Source organism: Lipotes vexillifer, unplaced genomic scaffold (assembly GCF_000442215.2).
Source record: "Lipotes vexillifer unplaced genomic scaffold, Lipotes_vexillifer_v1.1 scaffold45, whole genome shotgun sequence".
Taxonomy (NCBI): Eukaryota; Metazoa; Chordata; class Mammalia; order Artiodactyla; family Lipotidae; genus Lipotes; species Lipotes vexillifer.
This window is the reverse complement of record NW_006796259.1, coordinates 2441264-2463348: the sequence shown is the minus strand read 5'-3', so window position 1 is coordinate 2463348 and position 22085 is coordinate 2441264.

Genomic DNA, 22085 nt, shown 5'->3' with positions numbered 1-22085 from the left:
CAGTTAGGGGTAATCCCCATGTTTGCATAGACAAGAATGGATTTTGCACTAACTCAGTTGAATTTGCCCTCTTTTTAAAGAATGGAATAAAACTTTTATTTAAATGGTCTTATAACAATTTATTTTATCTAAATATGTCTTTGCTTATTGAAATGGCAGAGGTAACTTTTTTCAGTGATGGTACTCAATAAGAACAGGTTTGTCAAGGGATTCCTTTGTATACTGTTAGTGGGGTTAAATTGATTGGAAAATACTGTTGAGGAAAGCAGTGTTGTTATTGGATAGGTAGAGTTTACAGATACGTGTAGTATTGGGGTGGTAGTCTTGTCTTTACGCATATGTTCTTAAGCAAGAATTAGTGAATTTTTTAAAAAATATGGACAAAGATGGTATAATATTGTGATTTGCAATAAATATATATTTGGTCTTCATCCCAAAGTTCCTAAAACTCTTGGGATTTCCAAAGTGGTGCTAGTTGTAAAGGCAATGACAGTGTCTTTTGTTATTTTAATGAGGTGACTTTTGGATGGCAGCTAAGGATAGGGGCTAGTTACCAGGAGAACCAGTCACCTTATTAGAGGGTTGGAATTTTCACCCCAAGTTTCTGGAAAGAGAGGGGGGGCTGTAGGGTGAATCAGTTGCCAATGATTTAATCAACCATATCTTTGTAATGAAGCCTCCGTAAAATCTCAAGAGGACTGAGCTCTGAGACCTTCTGGGTCAGTGAACACATGTAGGTTCCTGGAGAGTGGTATGCCTGGAGAGGGTATGAGAGCTCCATGTTCTTTCCCCATATCTTGCCCTATATGAGTCGCTTGCATCTGGTTGTTCCTGAGTTATATCCTTTTGTAATAAACCCATAATCTAGTGAGAAAACAGATTTCTTGAATTCTGTGAGCTGCTCTAGCAAATTAATCACACTGGAGGAGTGGCATCCTGGGAACCTGTGTTTTACAGCTGGTCAGTCAGAAGTACAGGTAATAACCTGGAGTGGTGACTGGTGTCTGATACCCAAGCTTGGGGTTGTCAAACCTCCAATCTGTAGCTGGTCTGTCAGAAGCTCAGGTGACATCCTGGGCAAGTGAATGACATCTGAAACGGAGGGGGAGACAGTCTTTTTATACTGTGCCTTTAACCTGTGGAATCTGATGCTATCTGCAGGTAGTTAGCATTAGAATTAAGTTGAATTGTAGGAGACCCAGTTGGTGTCCAAGAGTTGCTTGGTGGTGTGGGGGGAAACCCCTTCTCCCCACATTGACTTTGGGTCTCAGAACAATAAGAGATGGCCAGGGCATTGTTATTGATAGTCATGAAAAAATTAGAAGCAACCAAAAAGTCCCCAAATCTTGCATGGCAAATTCTTTAACCAAAGTATATGAGTGTATCTTACTATTGCAATCAAGAAAAGTCATGTAAATATGTGTGGGGATATACATATACCCAAATGTATAAACATATATATATACTTATGAAGACTCTAACTGTTGGTTCTTTCAGACTGTCATTATCTACTTAGTGTTTTTTAAGTAATTTCTATTTTAATTAGGGTTTCTCTATGTAACTTTGATATATTTCTTAGTTTTTATCCGAGTATGTGAATAATATCATTACCATGAACAAAATATATATGACTAATAGACATACCATGTAAACATTTTTTCCATAAGTTTTAAAAATAAGAACTGACTTATGTCAACGCTAATTACTCTCGTACCATAAGTCTCTTGGTGTGAATCTTACTGGGGTGACAGGAAATTTATTTCTCCCAGTACATTCATGTGATTGGAATGGTAGGTAGAATTCCCTAGCAAAATTTCATTCTCTCACTCCCTGGCTCCTTCTTTCCCTCTCTTTTTCCATCTCTTTCCATCTTTCTCTACCACTCCTCCCTCTCTCCTTCCCTCAATTGCATACACTTCCAATTACATAGTTTAAAAATGGTCATAAGGAGGCTTCCCTGGTGGCACAGTGGTTGAGAGTACGCCTGCCGATGCAGGGGACATGGGTTCGTGCCCCGGTCCGGGAAGATCCCACATGCCACAGAGCGGCTGGGCGTATGAGCCATGGCCGCTGAGCCTGCGTGTCCAGAGCCTGTGCTCCGCAACAGGAGAGGCCACAACAGTGAGAGGCCCGTGTACGGCAAAAAAAAAAAAAAAAAAAAAGGTCGTAAGGTAACAATTCATTATGTTAGCATAGGATAGAAAAATGCCAGCCGAGATTCCTCTTACTTTTGGAAGAAATGCAATAAATATTTTTTTAAATTGTTGTCTAATTTTAAAACTAAGAACTTTCAACTGTAGTGTCTATTTTGCCAACAGTTCTGTTGTTTCTTGCTAATTCAATACATAATTTTAGTTTTTTCAACGCTGCATTTTCTTGGAATGATGCCAATTTTCAGATCCATACTACAAGTGTAGTAATTTTGCAATGTTAGAGTGATTTGTTTAGTTACAATTTTCTTTATCTTCTGCTATGGTGATAAAAGCTACAAATGAAGCTTTGACTGAGGAATATACTGGATACAAGGCCATCGTGGCATGGATAAACAATTTACTACAATTACTTGTGGCTCTAGGGAAGCTTCAAACATACATTTCCAAAATGGGATAGTCTAAGTTACATCGATATATTTGGCTTCATGTCTTAATCTTTGCTTTTGTCTGTTTTCCTTCAGGATGTGAAATGTGACTGTATTTGTCACATTTAATACCAGCCTTAAGCTGGTATTCTTGTAACTTAGACATAAGGAAGGCAGTAGAACACAGAAGCATCAGGGTGCTGATGGGAAATAGCAAGTGTTTAGAAAGACCAGTAAAATTTGCTTAATATCTTTATACAGGTTTTCCCTGCTATCCAAAAGTTGTCCGTTCCTATGAAACCTTTCATAAGCTGAAATGGTGTAAAGCGAAGACGCAATTACCTTGGGACACATCTTGCTAAAGATTGCACAAAACAAATGGAGATAAAGCTCAGATGCTCACAGACACAATTCAGAGCTATGGAGGCTTGATGCTAAGACGCACGTGTAGTTCCCAGGGAAGGAGCTTGGTGGTGCCACTCTCACAACTCAGGGTGCAGGCTGCCTTTATAAGGGCTCGCTGCAAAACAAATGCTGAGTGCTGTTTTTGCTTTTTGCCTTTTCTCACAAAAGTGAAAATCCTCTTTGGATTTATCTTGGTTGCAAAACCAGGCACTAATGTAGGGCTTTCCAAAAAGTTAAGGGACATAAAGCAAACTTTTGAAAAGCAGAGGATACCTGTATTCTTATAAACATATGAACAATAAATAAGAAACCATGAAAAACTATATTGCCTCTGCCCATAACCCAAATAAGACAAATATGTCCGCTTACATGCAATCAAATACTGTCCAGTAAAGAAATGTCTTCAGACTTGGCTCAAGCTGTTCTTTAGTTGAGGTTTCAAAAATAAGTTGTTAACAATGATGTCTTTCCTAGCTGACTTTGTAGTCCATTTTCTGCATCTGTTTTGCCTTTAGTGACTCCACGGTGGAATAATAATCATGATGCTTTTCAAAAGCAGATCTTGTGAAATGCCATATGCTATATGATTCTCAGAATGAAAGATAGTTTTACATTGTCAATTATTTGGGCTTTTTTCCCAGGAGATACTGTTTATGAACATATGAATTTTTCTTTATGTGGTAGATTTGTTGCAGAAAAGTTATTTTTAAACTAGTTGGGAGAATCATATCTTACTTTAAATGTATGAGAGGAGTTTGTTATTATTATTGTGATAAACACTTTTTCAAAGTGAAACATTCTAAATTATTTTCTAAGCTGTGATTTTCTATACTGCTATCTAAAATGAGGTGCAAATATACTTGATGAAACTTTAAAGGAAATGATGTGTATGGCACGTGAGAAAGCCAGCTGGCCTCTCCCCGAATGGCCTTGCGTTACCTTCATAATGCTACCATATTCCAGAGTCTGACCTTGAAACTTGCAGGCTCAGCAATTTGAATTTGTCAGCACTGTAAGACTAGATTTCAGGAGCATTAACTAAGTTCACTATTGTATTAAATCAGAATACCAACTTAATTATAGCTATTGAAAACCATTGTTTTCATATGAACGAGAATAGTTATGCAAACAGGACAAAAGCTTTCTCTCCTTAAGGTGGAGAGCGCTATTTGGGAATACAAATCATTGTCATGAAGTTATTTTGGTGCAGTTGGGCGCAGAATATGGAGGTCAAATAAGCGATATCTTATGGCATGTTTTATTCTGCCCTTCCCTGCCCTCAAACCTCAGAGACATAGTTAATGGATCATTGCTAATTGATCAACTGATCCATTAGGTTAAGACTCAGCTTTAGAATCCTTCTCAACATGGTGGTCCAGAAAGCTACCTCAGTTGATTAGGGTTGGCACAAGATCTGATACCTGTTCTTGGGCAAATCTTTCTGCTCTGTGCCTCAGTTTTCTTATCTGTGAAATTAATGGGTTTGACTAAGTTTTTTTTCTCCAAGGTCATTTTCTGCTCTACAAATAACTGCTGGTTTGAGTAAATGACTTCAATGCTTCACTGTGGTTGGTCTTAATTCCTTTACCTTTAAAGTGAGGTTATACTGAACATTAAAAAAAAAAAATTAGACTAAGAGTTATTCAACTCTTACCTGAAACTGTAAGTCAGAGCTTTTAACTACCTATGCTAACCAGTAGTAAACGGAGACACGGATCAATTGCTAGTCACTGCCTTGTGTGCGCTTTTGAGTCATCTGTGTCTAAATATTGAGTTGGTGGAAGAGTGCCATAATGAATGATGATGTGTGTTCTGAGAGCAGAATGTGGGAGTATTGGCACATTTGCCAGGTGTTTGCCATGTTGGATCTATAGATTAATTACTATCCCAGGTATTTGTTTCATTAGAAGCGTTGTTAGCTGTCAAGTCTGAGAGCAGAAAAAACTGAAGCAAGTTTGAAGTCACACGTACTATTTTCTGGAAGTGTGTTGTCTCTATAAGATCAGGCATATTTCTGTTCTGGCTAAATACAGACAAAGCATTAACTGTTTTGTGTTATCATATTTGTTGTCCATATGGGTCTAGTAGTAGCAAATGTCTTCTAGTTATAGAGCCACCAAAGCATCATGAAATAGTCCATATTCAAATGACAAAAAAGGTCTCTCATTACCTAAATGTATTCTTTTTATAATTCAAGACCTGTGGTCCTCTATTCACTAAAACAGTTGCTCAGACTGTAGATCACAGTTGCCTGAGCGTTCTGGTTAAGGAGAAAAATATAGAGTTCTCATTGGTGTAAAGGAGTGAATCTTTTGACAAAGATAATGATTCCGTGTAGAGTGATAAAACAGTCTTCATATCTTTGATTTTTTGTTCATTTAAAAGTATTTCTTTCCATTTGGATTTTTTCATTTACTTTAAGGAGAGTATTCATCAACTATGTTCATCTAAAAGATATTAATGTCGTCTTCCTTCACCCAGACTTTTACTTGTGCACAAGACAGATACTAGATACGATTAGAATGAATACTGCCATATTAACTTATTAATAAATGTCTGTATGGCCCATGAGGGATGCTTGCCCTGAAATAAAACTTTCAGACATCTCTGCTCAAAAAGCAGCCAACCTCTGTCTACTGTCTGACTGAACTATAATTTACATTTTGTGTAAAATGGACAGAAAGCAATTTTAATTTAATATATAAATGTAAAACTTCAGCTCCCACTTGCTGCAAGCCGGGCTGCATTATTTATTTATTTTTTATCAGCAAAGGCTGCATCCTGTGAGCTTCTGTGATGGAAATCCGCTGGGTGCAGAGAGTGACTCTATTAGGCTATGGGAGAGGATGAAAACAGTTTGAGATAAATAAAAAAGCGATTACCTAGGCCTGGGAAAGAGATACCACACATTTATTCAGGAGGCATTTAACTTACTCAGGGCTCCATTCCAGTTAACTGTTGTTCCATTTTCTATCTCCCTAATATATGCCAAGTCAAATGGGAAGCAACAGAATGATGTTTCACACCCCAACAGTAAGGAGTCAGAAGTCTGAGGACTAGAGAAAAGCTGCCATTAGGGGAAAGACAAAACCATGAAGATGTCCCTCATTCCATTTCTGGTGTTGGACATTGAGGGTAAAGCACTTGAAATTGTGACATAATCAATTGTAATAATCACTGGGTAGATGGGCTAAAGCCAAGTACAGTTTCTGCAAAGCTGATGAATAACATGCTTACAATTTAAAGGCTGCCACCAAAGTTCCTACAACCAGGGCTTATAACCAAGGTTGAGGGATAAGAAAGAAGAATATATGGGTCTTGTAACAATCACTGTTACTTCTGTTTCCTGTTCTTCAGTCCTTCATTTCATGCTTTAGTTTAACTTATTTCCCTGAATGTATTTTCTTACATATTTCAGCCCCGATTCACTCCTTTCTCCTCCCTAGCTCACTGATCAACAATGACATTTCGCATAGGGGTGTCTATTCAAGAAGGAATGGGGAATATGGAGCAAACTGAATGAAGAAGAGGGTGAAGCTCTGCTAAGAAAGGTATCCCTGCAGTGACAGGGTCCATCAGAAAACTGGAACCACCTAACAGATTCTACCAGGAGTTCTGAAAATATATTTCTTTTCCTTTAAATTTTCCTCTTCTTAGAATTTATTTCTTCTGTGATTGCTGGGAATTGTCACTAATCCTGTTTCATCCCTTGAGAATCGTGTTTTACAGCCTTACTTCTCTTGGCATCCATCCTGCTAATCTCGGTGAATGAAGAGTTCATTCCTTGGCCTTATACACTTGATGTTTTTCTTTTTAAGTAGGTTCTGCCTCTGGTACTTCAAATAGCATTTCCTGTGTACAACTCAAGTTTCTTTTTGTTTCTGATGGTCAGTCATGATGTGTCAAAGTAGAGAGAATCTTGCTTTTTTGGAAAGATCCCCTCCTCTTTATTTTACCGGGCACTGCTATGAGAATCAACTGAGAAGGATGTGAAAATATATTGAGCACGACAAAGCTTTGTAAAAGTGAAAGTCATAGTTTTCCTGGCTTTGCTTTTATTGATTTATTTGATGGCCTTCCTGTAATTCTTCATTCTAGCTTATAGCTGCTCTGATATTAAAATCAAACACTGTACAGCCTTTGCTTCTGTAAAAGAAAAGAAGGGCTGCCTTGACCTTGTGGCATGAATGGTCACAGTATTAAGATCAGGACCACTCAAAAGAAAAACAGCAACAAAAACAAAAAACAAAAGATGAGGACAACTCAAATCTTGAATCAATTAAATAAATGCCTGTGAGAAGTCATTAGCAATGGGAAAATCTGGCAAATACCATGTTATTATCCGATTCTTTTTTATTTTGTAGCTATTTGACAAGCAAAAAGAACTATACTTGTATTTCTTCCAGTAATTTTAAAGGTGCAAAAGTGCCCTAAAATCCTCAATTTGGTAGTACAACAGTTAGAAGAAAATAAAGTTGATAGCAGTGAAAGCTTCTGGGACTTTTTGAATATCATCCCTAGATATGCCAAAAGGTGCGATTACATGTAAGAACACTTGCTGTTTGGCCTGATCTGTCAAAATGGGCAACAGGTCAGATAATCTTTTGTCATTTTTATTGTTTCTCTGGGTTATTGACTTTGCAGAAATTATGAAGTTGAAAGGGATTTTTGAAACTAGATTATAATTCAGATAACCTATTTATTTTAATTAGAAAAGTGACCAAAAACAAATAAAATATGGTAACATTTTTAAAAAGAATAATGGGGAAATATAAATAATACACAAAAATTATTTATGATAGCTCAATTTGTAAGTACCAGTAGAATGATCCTGAGAAAAGATTAGATGTTTTATATTTTATTTCTTACAAATCTTGGAAGTTGTCTCTTTGATAAACTTTTCAAAATTGGCTAGAATAAAATTTTCCAAACTCATTTTGTCAAATGTACAGGAACGTCCCAAGGTCATTTTCTTGATTCCAAGTTCTTTGTTTAAATTCTAATGTGGAAAATACTACTTAGCATCAAGGATCAGGTAAGCTTTATACTTGGTTCTTTATTATGTAACCAGGGATTACTTGTGTTTTATGGGCTTAATTAATTGCATCACTTCCAAGCTGAATAATGCATTAAAAAGATGGGCCATCTTTTTTTTTTTTTTGCGGAACGCGCGCCTCTCACTGTTGTGGGCTCTCCCGTTGCGGAGCACAGGCTCCGGACGCGCAGGCTCAGCAGCCATGGTTCACGGGCCTAGCCGCTCCGCAGCATGTGGGATCTTCGCGGACCAGGGCATGAACCCGTGTCCCCTGCATCGGCAGGCGGACTCTCAACCACTGCGCCACCAGGGAATCCCAAAGATGGGCCGTCTTTTTAATGTAAGTGTTTTTAAGGTAAGTGTTAAATTAACACTTACCTTGGATGTAAATAGGATAGTTATACCAGATTTTATGAATACTTAAGTGCCTAAGCCACTACCAGCAAGAACTTCAGACACTGTAGAGTAGAGCGTCAATCAGCTACAGCCTGTGTGCCACGTTGGGTCCAACATCTGTTTTTGTATGGTCTCAGGACTTAGAAGTTTTTTGGTTTTTGTTTGTTTTTACATTCTTCAATGGTTAAAAAGAAATAAGACTATTTCACGGCATGTGAATATTATATGAAATTCAAATTTGAATGTCCATAAGTAAAACGTTACTGATACACAGCCATACTCATTCATTTATGTGTTGTCAGTGGCTCCTTTTGTACTATAATAAGAGTTGAGTAGTTGCGCTAGAGCCTGTCTGGCCTGCAAGGGCTAAGATAGTATTTGGCCCTTCACAGAAAAATTTACCTGTCTTTGCTGTAGAGACCAGAGGTCTTCTGTATCAAAGGCTACACTGAAATTATATGTGGCTTGAGTAATGTGTGGTACACTCAGGCGTCATAGATAATGAGGTCATGTTGTGACATACTTAATGCTATATATAAGGGTGATGCTTATTTAGTGTCCTCAAGGCACTAAATCCTTGTCTGTAATTCCATTAGATATCTACCGGTCCTACTGAGGGTAGTATACTTGCATTACTTGTATGATTGCGAGAATCACTAAACTTCTCCAAAGCTTTTGTCATATCATCTGAAGAACAGGAAAATAATAGTATTTACCTCATAGGATTATCATTAAGAATAAGTGAAATCTTACCTCTATTTTGTATCATGTCTGGTAAATAGTAAATGCTCAAAAATTTAGTAATTACTATTTTTAAAATTATAGACAACTATAAGCACATAAAAATGATTTTTAACCTGTAGATTTATGAAGACAAAAAAAGATTTACATGAAAATTATCAAATCTATATGGAGGTGTGATAATTATGTCTAGTTTTTGATACAGTTAACTTAAGTGTATTTGTATGTGACTCTATACATTATAGCAGATTTCAGATTTTAACTTTTAATTTCTTTTTACTAAGGATCTGTTCTAGAAGGACAAAAAAAAATCTGTCTCAATTTTCCTTTTTCTCTTTTCTCAGTTTCTAATAAGTCTTTGCCTGCTACTGCCATTTGTCCTAGTTTTACACTCATTTTTGCTTTTGTGGCTTCCTCATTGATGAGAATAGTAGCTACCAAAAATTCTCTTTCAGTGCCTTGGCCTACAGTGATTCAGAATTCCAATTTTAAATATATATTGTCCTCATAAACTCTTTCCTAAGGAAGATTATTCTCCTTTTATCTGTGAATTTAATTTATACAGGCAGGAGTGATTTTTTGTTTTTTGTTTGTTTGTTTTCTTCACTCAGGTAACTTGGCCTTAGAGTTTCCTGTGTCGGAGAATTTTAAAATGCATCCATCTTCCATCATTGTGTTTTCCTGGTCTCTGTCCAATGCCCTGTGGCTGAGAAAAGTTACAGAGTCGATTTCAATTATCAGTAACAGAAATTTCCAGGTTGAATCTGAAATTTTAAAACTATATGGAACTTAATTTGCCAAATTAATTACATTTTAACTGGATATAAGTAGCTCACAAACTTTGTGATTTAATTATTTTATGACACTGGTCTAGCCAACATTGACAGTGAGGATCTGTGGCTCTTGTTAAGACAACTTTCAATGAGCAACACAAATATATATGCCCAGTAAGATAATAAAAATAATATATATTATTGATACATCCTCCAAAAGTGCCTGCACTACCTTTATCTTTACATCTTTTATAAAGAATCTAGTTAAATCTAATAAAATAACGTCACAAAGGTAATTGCTTTAAGAATATGTATCTTCAGGTTCTGTAGTACCTGCTGCAACGTCAGTTGAACCAAAAAAGGGACAATGTTCAATTCTTTACTACATTCTCAGATATATGATTCGTCCTCTATGGAACAGCCATAACAGTGTGTCTAAGGAGAAGCAGCCATGTGAAGGCTTCCCTGGTGAGAACACCTCACTTTAATCTTTTTATCTCATAGTTAGCAGTATGGTACTGCAATAATCCAAGCAGGATAAGTTTTGCTCAAAGATACCTAACAGTGATCTATTACACTGATTCCACTTTTGCTCATATTCTCTCTAGTAAAATAACAGAAACAATACTACAATGTTTACTACATGCTATGTTCTGAAATCTTAACTACATCATTTCATTTTATCCTAAAATAAGCTTATGATGTAGGTATTGTGATCATCAAATTACAGATGAAGTTCCTGAAGTTAGGTTAACAATCACATAGCTAGTGGGTGGCATCTAAGGTCTCTTTGATTACAAAGAGAAATTTTTAAATATTGTGCCTTTGTGTATGTAAACCTTGGCCAAAGGGTTTTGCTTAAGATCAAATCTCTCCGTCCCCTATTCATGTATTATTTTAGTTGTGGATTGTCTGAAATTCATCCTATGACTCTAGAAAACATTGCACAAGCCTTGTATGTTTGTTCAGTCAGTGAATTGAGTAGCAAACCAGGATAATAGCAGTGCCAATAATATCATTAATAACAACAACAATAATAATTTACAGCTGCATGTTGACTCCACATCTTTACTAAGCTATGAGCTAGGATGCTTTCCTGTGTTCAGCATAATTCTTGATCTTTCAAGTTGCAAGACTTATATTGCATCTGATTCCTACAAAAAAAAAAAAGATCACTGAAAATATCAAAGTTTGAGTGTCTAAAAAAATAAAGATAAGAACCAGTTTTTAATATCCTTGAAGAATTCAACATATCTACGTGGCAACTTTTTGTTCCAGAGTTCAATTTAAGTCACCTGGGCGGTGGAGTTGGGTTGAGACAGGCTGATGTTTGTTGATTTGGATTATCTAGGTAACTTATTTAGGTGACTCTGTTAGCAAGAGTTGACAGCATAGCCTGTTCTGGCTCTGAGACTTGTTTATGGATGCCATCTGTGCATTTATTTACTTATTTATTTATTTTTTTGCGGTACGTGGGCCTCTCACTGTTGTGGCCCCTCCCGTTGCAGAGCACAGGCTCTGGACGCGCAGGCTCAGCGGCCATGGCTCATGGACCCAGCCGCTCCGCGGCATGTGGGATCTTCCCGGACCGGGGCACGAACCCGTGTCCCCTGCATCGGCAGGCGGACTCTCAACCACTGCGCCACCAGGGAAGCCCTGTGCATTTATTTTTTAATTACACTGATGGATGCTCCTGATGAGGAGATGAGTTGGGTTCTGTATAGACCAGGTTTTATTTTGGGTGGGCTCTTCTCTGACTTTACTATGTTAAAGTCTAATGGGTAACTAACTACCCACAGTTTTATTGCTGTGTTCAGAAGAAGTGTTTGAAGATTTTAATTTGGTTGTTAAAAGGTTTGCTGATTTTGGGTGGAACATCAACTGGATATAAGATCCAGCTATTCAGTTAGCACACAGCTAATGTTGCTTCCACTGGGATACCTACTGGTATCTGAAGATGGTGAACTAAGATATCAAAATGCCAGTCAAGAGCTTAGCAATCATACCTGAGACAAATGTGCTTCTCCTTGAAATCTAGAATAATTCACAACCGTTCACTTTGTTACACATGGAGATTCTTTGCCCTTCTTGCCTCATCATCATTCTTTTTAAAAAATCAGGATAGACAATAGCGTTACAGTCAGACTTCCATATATAAATTTAGAAGATACTAATATCTTGACTTTTTGTTCTAATTTTGCCAGATCTGTGCATGTAAAGTCAGTCAACTTCTTTCGTGTAAAAATGTTGAAAGCCAACATTGTTAATCACAGTTCCCTTCAGTTCGATTTATTTGGTGTCTGGGTTCATTGTTTCATCTTTTTCTCACTACTTGTTTTTTTATTTTAATCCGGGCATATGTTTTTCTTCAGAATCACTTCTTATGAAAATAGTTGGTGTAGATTCTACCTGTGCAAGTTGATTTTGGGGGGTCAGATGGAAGTTACTGAGTAATTCGGGGGCAAATTTCCCCAATAAAACACAGCTAGCTTCCTCCATTGCAATTTTTTCTATAAAGTGTATTAATAACTCTCCACTTTAAGTGACCACCCTCCAAATACACAAAAACATCCTGGTTTTCAGATATTTGGATATGCTCAGACATTTCTTTGCCTCAACTTAGAGTATATCTTGAATTCCCTGATATTGAGTAGAAATTACTAAAATGGGCATTTTTGATTAGTTGATTTTCAGAGACATTCAGTAGGTTATCAAGGCAATTGATTTATTTTTAGTAATTGGGGACCTTGAAGATCAAAGAGCTATACTTTGTTTTGTTTTTTACAAGGAAGGGAAACAAGGGTATGAAAATATTCTGTCCACATGAGCACCTTTTTGAAAAAATCCTTCTATTGAATTAAATGAAGATATGAAGATATACTCATTTGATACATTACCTGTTTTGTGTGATAGAGTTTCTTCTTTAACATATTTTACTGAATAGACAGAAATATTGGTTGAGGCCATCGCCACTGGGGTCAGATTTCCAAGTTTCAAAGCTTGGATGTACCCAACGTGAGAGACTGTGTCATATTGGACAGGATACTTGCTTCTCTAAGCCTCCCAGTCTTTTTATCACCTGCCCTTTGAATAGTTGTGATGATGAAATGAGATAAACTATATATATGCTTATTAATGGGACAAACGGCATCTCTATTTGTTTTATATACATCTGAGCATTTACCATCACATTTTATATAATTTGGATTCTACTTTTGAAATGCAATTCTGGCCCTCGGGGAGCATGTGGTCTAGTGGTCATATGTCTCTGTAGTCATTTACAACCCAAGCCAAGATGTGGAGTTAATGGGATTTGGGTACTAAATGTAATGGTATAAATGAGCATAAGAGAAAAGGCACTAAAGAATATTTGGCTCTGCAGGTATTGCTTCTGAAAATTACAATGTTAAATCCATGGGTTAACTCATAAGATCAGAAAAAAAACAGAAGACTTCTAAGTGGGGTATAGTTTATTAGAGGCCCTTTTAAAGTAGTTTTTTTTTTTTTCTTTCTCCCCTTCCACTGCTCTCAGTTTGGATCCCGGCTCATTTGACTTGTTCACAAGTCCTTCCATATGAGAAAAATCCTCTCAATGATGATTGTGAATCACGTGGGCTGCTGCTACCTTAGTGTGATTTTCATTTTCTGGCACTTCTTACTGGGGGCTGCTCTAGCAGGATGTAGCTTCATCATGTGGGGCTGCCTCTTTTAAAAAGTGTGATGTACATCACCTATAGGCAGGTATCTCAGCTGGTTCAGTGAAAAGGCAAAGCCGTTTCATTTCCCAGCCTGAGATCTCAGCTCCGCAGACAGCCCTACAAGCTCCCATTTTAATGCTCCAAGGTAACTTCCCAAGGACCAGTTGGTTCTGGTAAGTCTGGGATGTTAGGAGGCCTCCTATTCAAGAGTAGCTGTCTGGCAAGAGGATTTGGCCTTGCCTGGAGAGCTCTCATGACAACAGAAAGAAGGGGATAGTGGTGATGACACAGTACCCAGCTAATATGTGAAGGGAGCCTGCTATCTGTCTTTGTTTTAATGGTTACTGAAAAATAACGAAATACTTCTGGAGGAAATACTATTACATTACCTAGATCACCTGTGGGGTTTGTTCTTTTTTCATATAAAGCGGCAGCGATTTGGAGGAGGTTAAATGGGGTACTGGTGAAGAAATGGGTTGACTGCTGAAATTGAAGTCAGAGAATGTGGGGATATTATTTTCAAGAGTTAATGTAAGTGGAACTGGGCAAATCTTTCATAATCAGTCATTTGAAGCATTCTCAGAAAAATACAGCATCAATTATATAAAATTCCCTGAAGCATCAAAATATTTTGCATGCTTGAAATCCTGCAGATGGTACTCACAAGTAAAAACACATTGTATTTATTTGCAGAATATCATAGGCACATTAGTAATTTGTTGTGGATGGCATATATGTCCCATTGCAGTGAAAATGACAAAGTAATCACTTTTGGGGTAAAGTGTCAGATGTGGTTTGGTTGTTTCAGTTATTCACTTTTAGTCATGCATAGGGACAGAGAAAAATAGTTTTTATTAATAGTTTTTATTCTTTACACTTAAGAACTAAGTTAAAGGTAATTTTTTTGAGGGGGGCAATTTAATAATATTTTTAAAGTCAAAACTCTTTAGAAAAGTAACCTGAATACTTGTATGTCTGAATGTTATTTTTTTTCCTGGCTTACTTGGGCAATTTTATATTTTATGGCATGGTATTTTCTCTGCTGGTTTCACACATTCCAGCACTGTCACTGCATCAGTTTTGCCCAAGATAAAAGCTTTATCATAACCCTTCACTCTCTTTAATTCTCCTGTGGGTAAAAACATGGCTTCCTTCAAAGATGATTTTGGCAGTTTTTAGTCCATCAAAAGCAAATCCTTTTCCCTCCGGTCCTCAATATTCCACTTCTAGTGTCCAAACATTGTCAGTACTAAGACCCTTCAGTTTCATTTTTCTTTCATCTCTGGTTTATTTGGTGTTTCGCAGAGTAATGATCTAGGTGGTTTGGTTAAAAATAAATTTCCAAGCTTTATCTTCAAATTGCAAAATCAGAACCCCTTGACATGGAGTCTAGAAATCTGTGAACTTCCTTAGTAGCTCTTCTGCACACCATTTTTTCAGACCCGTATGTCCTATGTGTTCAAATAATTTTGCTCTCATGAGTCAAATTACCTAAAAGGAATTTATTTTATAAAAACTCCATTGAAATGGCAGCAAAAATATTTAGTGTAGTTTTTGGGGCTTAATTTCTATAAAGATGAAGTTTCAAGAGAAAATAGCTGTGTATTTTCTATAACATCATCTTGCTAAAGTTGTTCAAACACTTACCTAGAGTCTGATTTTTTTTTTTTTCTGATTTGTTTTTACCTTAACCTTTGGATCAACTTTGTGAAAACTTAAAACGTTGGAGAAGATATTGAACAATTTTTATTGTGAATGCTTCTGGATATACAGGCTGTAAAATACCCCTCTGCAGTGCTTTACATACAGGTGTAAAGATAGGCAATCTGGTGATTATTTGGGTGAGAACAAAGTGTTAAATTGAGAAACTAAATATCTTGCCTGGTGGGGAGGTGTGTTATCATCTCTTTAAGATAATTTCCAAATAGCAGATATTAAAAATAGAAAGTTAATTTCTGTGCCTAGTTACATAATTTTTATAACTCTAGGAATTAGTCTTCCTCAAGACATAAGTAGATTAATTTCTTGGTAGCCTTTTTTCTCCCAGTTGCTGGTGCTAGAGATCATCAAACTGTGGTTTCTGCCTCACTCTCCCCTGCTGTGACCTAAATATGTGAGACACCCTATTCCTACAGAAGTAGAACTGAAAGTAGTTCTGTAGTTGGCAGCCTGCTTACTTATTTAACTGCAGCCTTCTGTAAACATTGCCAGGTTTGCACAGCTAGCCCAGTTTATAAGATTGGCTTTATGACTCGCCTTTTCTTTGCTTAGGATTCTAGATCTTTTAAAATAATTCATGTCCTCTTGCTGAGGACTCTCTACCAAACATTCACAGATTCTTTTCTTTTCACCTCAAGTTCATTACTTGGGCATGATTCAGTGCAACATGTCATAGAAAATAGGACATGACTTTGAATATTACCACTGACTGAAAGACCCTACTATTTGGAACATTGAACCATATTAGAAGTCTATGGGTAATGAAAAGAGCTCAAATTTCACTTAAATTTACTCTCTTCACCTTGCACACACTCATGATGAGATCCTGTAATTTGCCCTGAGGGACACACTCCGCAGGACAGAAACTCTATCTCATTCCCACTGATCCTTGCCTCCACATCTTGTATATGGGTCTACAACTGAATTTTCTTATGAACAAAATGGTTGAAAATGGCAGATAAAAGTTTTTGACTTAGTAATACAGTTCTCTCTTTGAAAACACTGGAATATGATTAACAGAATAGTCATGATCACCATTTACAGCTATAAATGGGAAAAGGTGGTATTTTAATAATTTATTAAAAATGATACTTAAAGTTAATAATATGTGTATCCCAGCTATAGCATAATACCTGCATTAGAGATTTTCTATGCTAACAAGACTGGTTGGCTTGTTTTATATATTTTTTTAATTTATAAATTAAAATGCTTCAATTTCTGAAACTTTATTTTTTAGCCTTGAACATGGCAGGTGCTCAACTCAAGGCTAGGTCTCGAGTGTTGTAAAAATAATGTATTTTTTCCACCAGGAACTTGTATTTTAAGTAAATTTTAGATTTATTTATATACACATATGACGTTTAAAATTAAAAGCACTTCCCTGGTGGCACAGTGGTTGAGAGTTCACCTGCCGATGCAGGGGACACAGGTTCGTGCCCTGGTCCGGGAAGATCCCACGTGCCGCGGAGCGGCTGGGCCCGTGACCCATGGCCTCTGAGCCTGCGCGTCCGGAGCCTGTGCTCCACAATGGGAGAGGCCACAACAGTGAGAGGCCCGCGTACCGCAAGAAAAAAAAAAAAAAGATAAACATTAGATGAAGGAATTAATGCAACATAACTTAACTCTAGTAATTGTTTATAGTTATGAGGTAATCATTTTGTTCATTCTCACCTATTCCTTCCAGTTACCACATAATATCAATTCCTTTTATTTTTCATTTATCCTATAAATATTAAGAACCTAACATTTTCTAGGCACTCAGCTCAATATTAGGACTCCAAAGAGAAATCCATTAATCCTCCCATTAAGAACATGTATTCCGATGGACAAAACTGAAAATCTTCAAAGGATCAAAGGAACATAGTTTAAATGAAATTTTTGGCACTATAACATTCCAATTTGAAGATATCCAAATTAAAACTATGAAATATAGTAGAGCTCTTTCCCATTTGGATCTTAAGCCCACAGTCTGAGCCTAGTTGTCGTGGTCGAATACTGAGACCACTGGCCAAAATCCTGGCTAAATTTCATGAATAAGTTAACATCCATGAAACATCATCCAGTTTGTCTATAACTTGATATATATTTCTACTGTCATTTTAATGTTATTTAATTAGTAATTTATATTTTTTTGTTTATATGTTATTGATTTTTTAGATAAAAAAGGACACAAATAGGTACATGTTTGTGTGTGACTGTATAGTCAAACATCAATAAATACTGATGTATTGGTGTTGCTTTATAGAATCAAACCTATGTGAGATATTTTGTACCAAAATATGTGGGAAGAGAAGCAATTATCATTTTACTGAGGAGGATTCATTTGCCAAACATAGAGCACATGCAGGCATGACACTTAAAAGATCCCATAAGATATCACAGTCCTTAATATTTTATATAAGTAAACCAAGGTTTAGAGAGTGTAACTTTGCCAAGGTCATCTACCTTCTTCCTTTAGAAGGAAGGCCTAATTTGGGGAAAGAGATATAGAGTGTACTTTGCATTTATGGTAAAACAAACAAACAAACAAACACCGGCACCATTTTCTGTTAGCCAAGAAAATTCCAAAGTGTAACAACTATTTATAAACTCTGGAAACCATGTCCCTAAGAGATACTAAGATTCTCTCCTTGCCCACAAGCATCTTTAACCTGAATTCTTGCCTTTTAATTTTCTCAAGAGAACAGTAAAATTTTCTGTAAATGGCCGGAGAAAAAAATAAATGTAGGCTTTGCAAGCCTTAAGGTTTCTGTCTTAACCACTTAACTCTTTCGTTATAGTGCAAAAGCATTCATAGACAATGTTCAAATATAGCTGTGTTCCAATAAAGCTTTATTTAATACAAAAAATGTTAGACAAAATTTGGCCAACTAGCTGACGTTTGCTAACCCCTGCTTGAAAGTTTAGACTACTGATCCCTGAATAACTGATCACATACACTATCATTTAAACAGTTTCAAGTGCATATCCCTGATGCATGATTTTACTTATTTATAGGGCTTTACAAATACTGCTGTTCTAATATATTTTCTTCAGTATGAAACATGCACAAAATAGAATAAGGAACACATAAAATACCTAAGTAGAAAGGCAATTTTACTTGACATCATGTAGCTTGTCCTACTCACCTTCTGGTGTGTGAAGCACTCCACTGAAGAACACTGCCCTATATACAGCTGATAAGGCAATAATCTGAAGGAAAAAAAAAAAAAAGTTTTTTTGAATAGTTGGTTAGCTTTTAGTTGGTATGTTTCTTGAAAAGACAGTTTACTTTACAGTGGAGTATGAGATAATAACAACCATACTACTTTTTTTTTTTTTTTTTTTTTCCTTGCGTTATGCGGGCCTCTCACTGTTGTGGCCTCTCCCATTTGCGGAGCACAGGCTCCGGACGCGCAGGCTCAGTGGCCATGGCTCACGGGCCCAGCCGCTCCGCGGCATGTGGGATCTTCCCGAAACGGGGCACGAACCCGCGTCTCCTGCATCGGCAGGCGGACTCTCAAGCACTGCGCCACCAGGGAAGCCCAACCATACTACTTTTAGAATTAATACTGATGTCTGGTTTCTTTTTTGCTCCTAAATCTCTTTTTCATCCTTTCTTCCTCCTCCCTGCCTGTTCCCTTCCTCCCTCCTTCCCTCCCTCCCTTCAAACTCACTTGAGTTAACAGTTTTAGCTAATAGCTGTCAATCTTAACATGGATTTAATTCCCTTTTTCACTTATGAAGGCTGAAATGAAGTGAATAATCCTTTGATGTTTCTATAGAGCACCCTATTCGATTTTTGCTTCTTTGTTCCCATACAAAGAAAAAGTGTTCCATTTCAGTTGATTTTAGACTTTGCATTCTTACGTTTTGAGTTATTGCCATTTAAAATTACTCCGAGCAGACAGCTATAGGTGTGTTGGTTCAAAAGAAATGCAGATTATGTAAAAAGCCTTCTAATGCAAAATTCTGTTAAACATAACATCTCAATATTCTTCTTTATTTTCCTTTGTGATTTAAAATATACATGAGTATACAAATATGTATATATTCAACTAAAAATATCTACACTTAGCTATTTTAGAGAGAAAAATAAAATTTTCTAATATTAAACATAGTCTTTCATAAACATATTAAATATTCATCTCAATTCCTTGTCTGAGCAAATATAAAAAATGCAGTGTTTATAACATGAGTACTTACGTGTATTTCCCAATATATTTAAGTCACTAACAAGTGTTAAAATAAAAATGCAATATATCTTTCTTCAGATTTCACAGATATATTCTAAATATTTATGTTAGCAGGTAAGCTAAGGTACATGTTTATCCTTTTGGCCAATGTGCATTGAGTATGTATTTACGTGTAGATCTGAGAAGCTGTGAGATATACCAGATAGAAAAAAGACTCAGTTGAAATTACATTCTATTCTTACTTTTTGCCACTAAAATTCTATGTGACCTTAAGTAAATAATTACTATTTCCAAGTGTCAGCTTCTTTATTTACAGTTAAGGTTGGAGGCTTAAAAGAAACACTTCCAAAGGGCCATTCTATTGCTGAGTCCATGATCTAACATATTCTAATAGTATCAGCATTATAGAAAAATACTAGCTAAAATTAATTTAAGCACCTACTTTGTGCCAGGAACTGAGATACAAACTCTTCATGGATTATCTCATTTACTGCGTAACTCAGCATTATGTAATTATTTCTTTTTCATTTTAACATCAGGAGCTGAGGGTACAGAGATAAAATAGTCACTAGCACAAGTTACATAGCTAGTAAGAGAAATAACTAATAATTATACCCAGGACTCAGTGATTCATAAGTCTGTTGTGCTTCAGCATTTCTCAGAACACTCAAAGCATATGTACACCCATTATGCATCTTAATCATTTCTGTTACTCCACTCTCAACTCTCCTACCTACCTCTCTCCCAGTATGATTCCAGAAAAGCAAAATAATTTGTTGTTTTTTTTTTGCTAGTAAATATTAGGTAACCTTTGAAAATATTTTTAGCTCAAATTTAACAGGGAAAACAAACAGACCAAAATACTGTCTGGTATACTGAGATACCTTCTCTAAATTTGTTGTAGCTTCAACTCCCCTCACAAACACTTCCTGCCAGAGCATGGCATTTAGATCCAGCTTTGTGGTCCTCCATTCACCATCACTCAAAGGTCAGTGCAGTTCCCAGGACCTGCCAAATTTAAATTTATGTCCTTATATTTCTCACAAACCCAAACTGGAATAAATATAAATAAAAATATTTTATCTTCCACTGTATTTTTCCTTATCCCTTTCTAATTCACAGTATTTTCCCTAATACTTTTATAATCTCATAATTGTATTTTGTTTTTTTGCTCCCCACTTCAATGATGTGACCTAACTTTTAATGCAGAAATAAACTCGGGCATGCAATTATCAGGTGAATTATATTTACATACCTACTACTTAGTTGTTTTGTTTCCTCTGAAAAAGTTAAACTTGTAGACAAAAAGAAGTTCTGGCAACTAGGAAAAATACAAAATTTTCCTAAATATGAGTAGTACACTAGAATAGTATGAAAATACAGAAAATTAAAAACAAAAATGAGGGCTTCCCTGGTGGCACAGTGGTTGAGAGTCCACCTGCCGATGCAGGGGACACGGGTTCGTGCCCCGGTCCGGGAAGATCCCACGTGCCACGGAGCGGCTGGGCCCGTGAGCCATGGCCGCTGAGCCTGCGCGTCCAGAGCCTGTGCTCCGCAACGGGAGAGGCCACAACAGTGAGAGGCCCGCGTACCGCAAAAAAAACAAAAATGAATGAAGACCAACCACACAATTCTATCACCTTGAGTTAACCACCACTAGTATTTGAATGTATAGATTTTCACATTTTTCTAGAAATATGTACAAATATTCTCCTTGTGTTGGTTTATGTGTGTATTTAGATTTCTTGAATGCCAGCAACAGAAGGAAGGATATTGAAAAAACTGGAGATCCAGACTTCTGAAAAAAGGACAGTGGTGACAGGGAACAACACAGCCAAAACCACACTATGGTGGTTGGGATGCTGCCCTGGTGTCATAGTTCCTCTCCTTGTGTCACTGACATGGCAAGATCTTTGACATTTTCAGATTTGCCTTGATAAATTTTCCTATGAAACTGGATCTATTCTGTATCAAAATTAAAAACAAGTCAGATTGCCTAAACCAAAGACATACACCTATATCTGCAACTATATTGGATACACCGGTACACTTCATACACAAAAATAAGATAGACATGGAGGAACGTAAAAGAAAACAAGTTAGTATTTAGTATTACACACATAACAGAGTTAGGGAAACAAATATGGGTGAAGCTACTACAGACCTCATTTCTGTAACTGATTATGGGGACACATTTGGTGCTTATTAGTTTTTTCCACCACTTGCCATTTATGTTTTATCTTCAGCTAACAACATACATTAAGGCTTTTTAGTAACTGGTGTGGCCCAACTATTTAATCCTGAAAGAAGTTTCACAATCATTTATTATAGTTTCCATTAATTTTCTACCTTTAAATATGATAGTTTTCTATTATTTTATTTAGCCATTATGTGGTGCTTATTATGTATCAGTTACTGTTCTAAGTGTCTTACATATATTGTCTTTTTTTTCTGATAACAACACTGAGACATAGATAAGATTTTCCCCCTATTTTACAGTTGAGGAAATTAAGTTTGTATAAAGTTTACAGGACTTGACAAATTTGCACAGCTAGTAAGTATCAG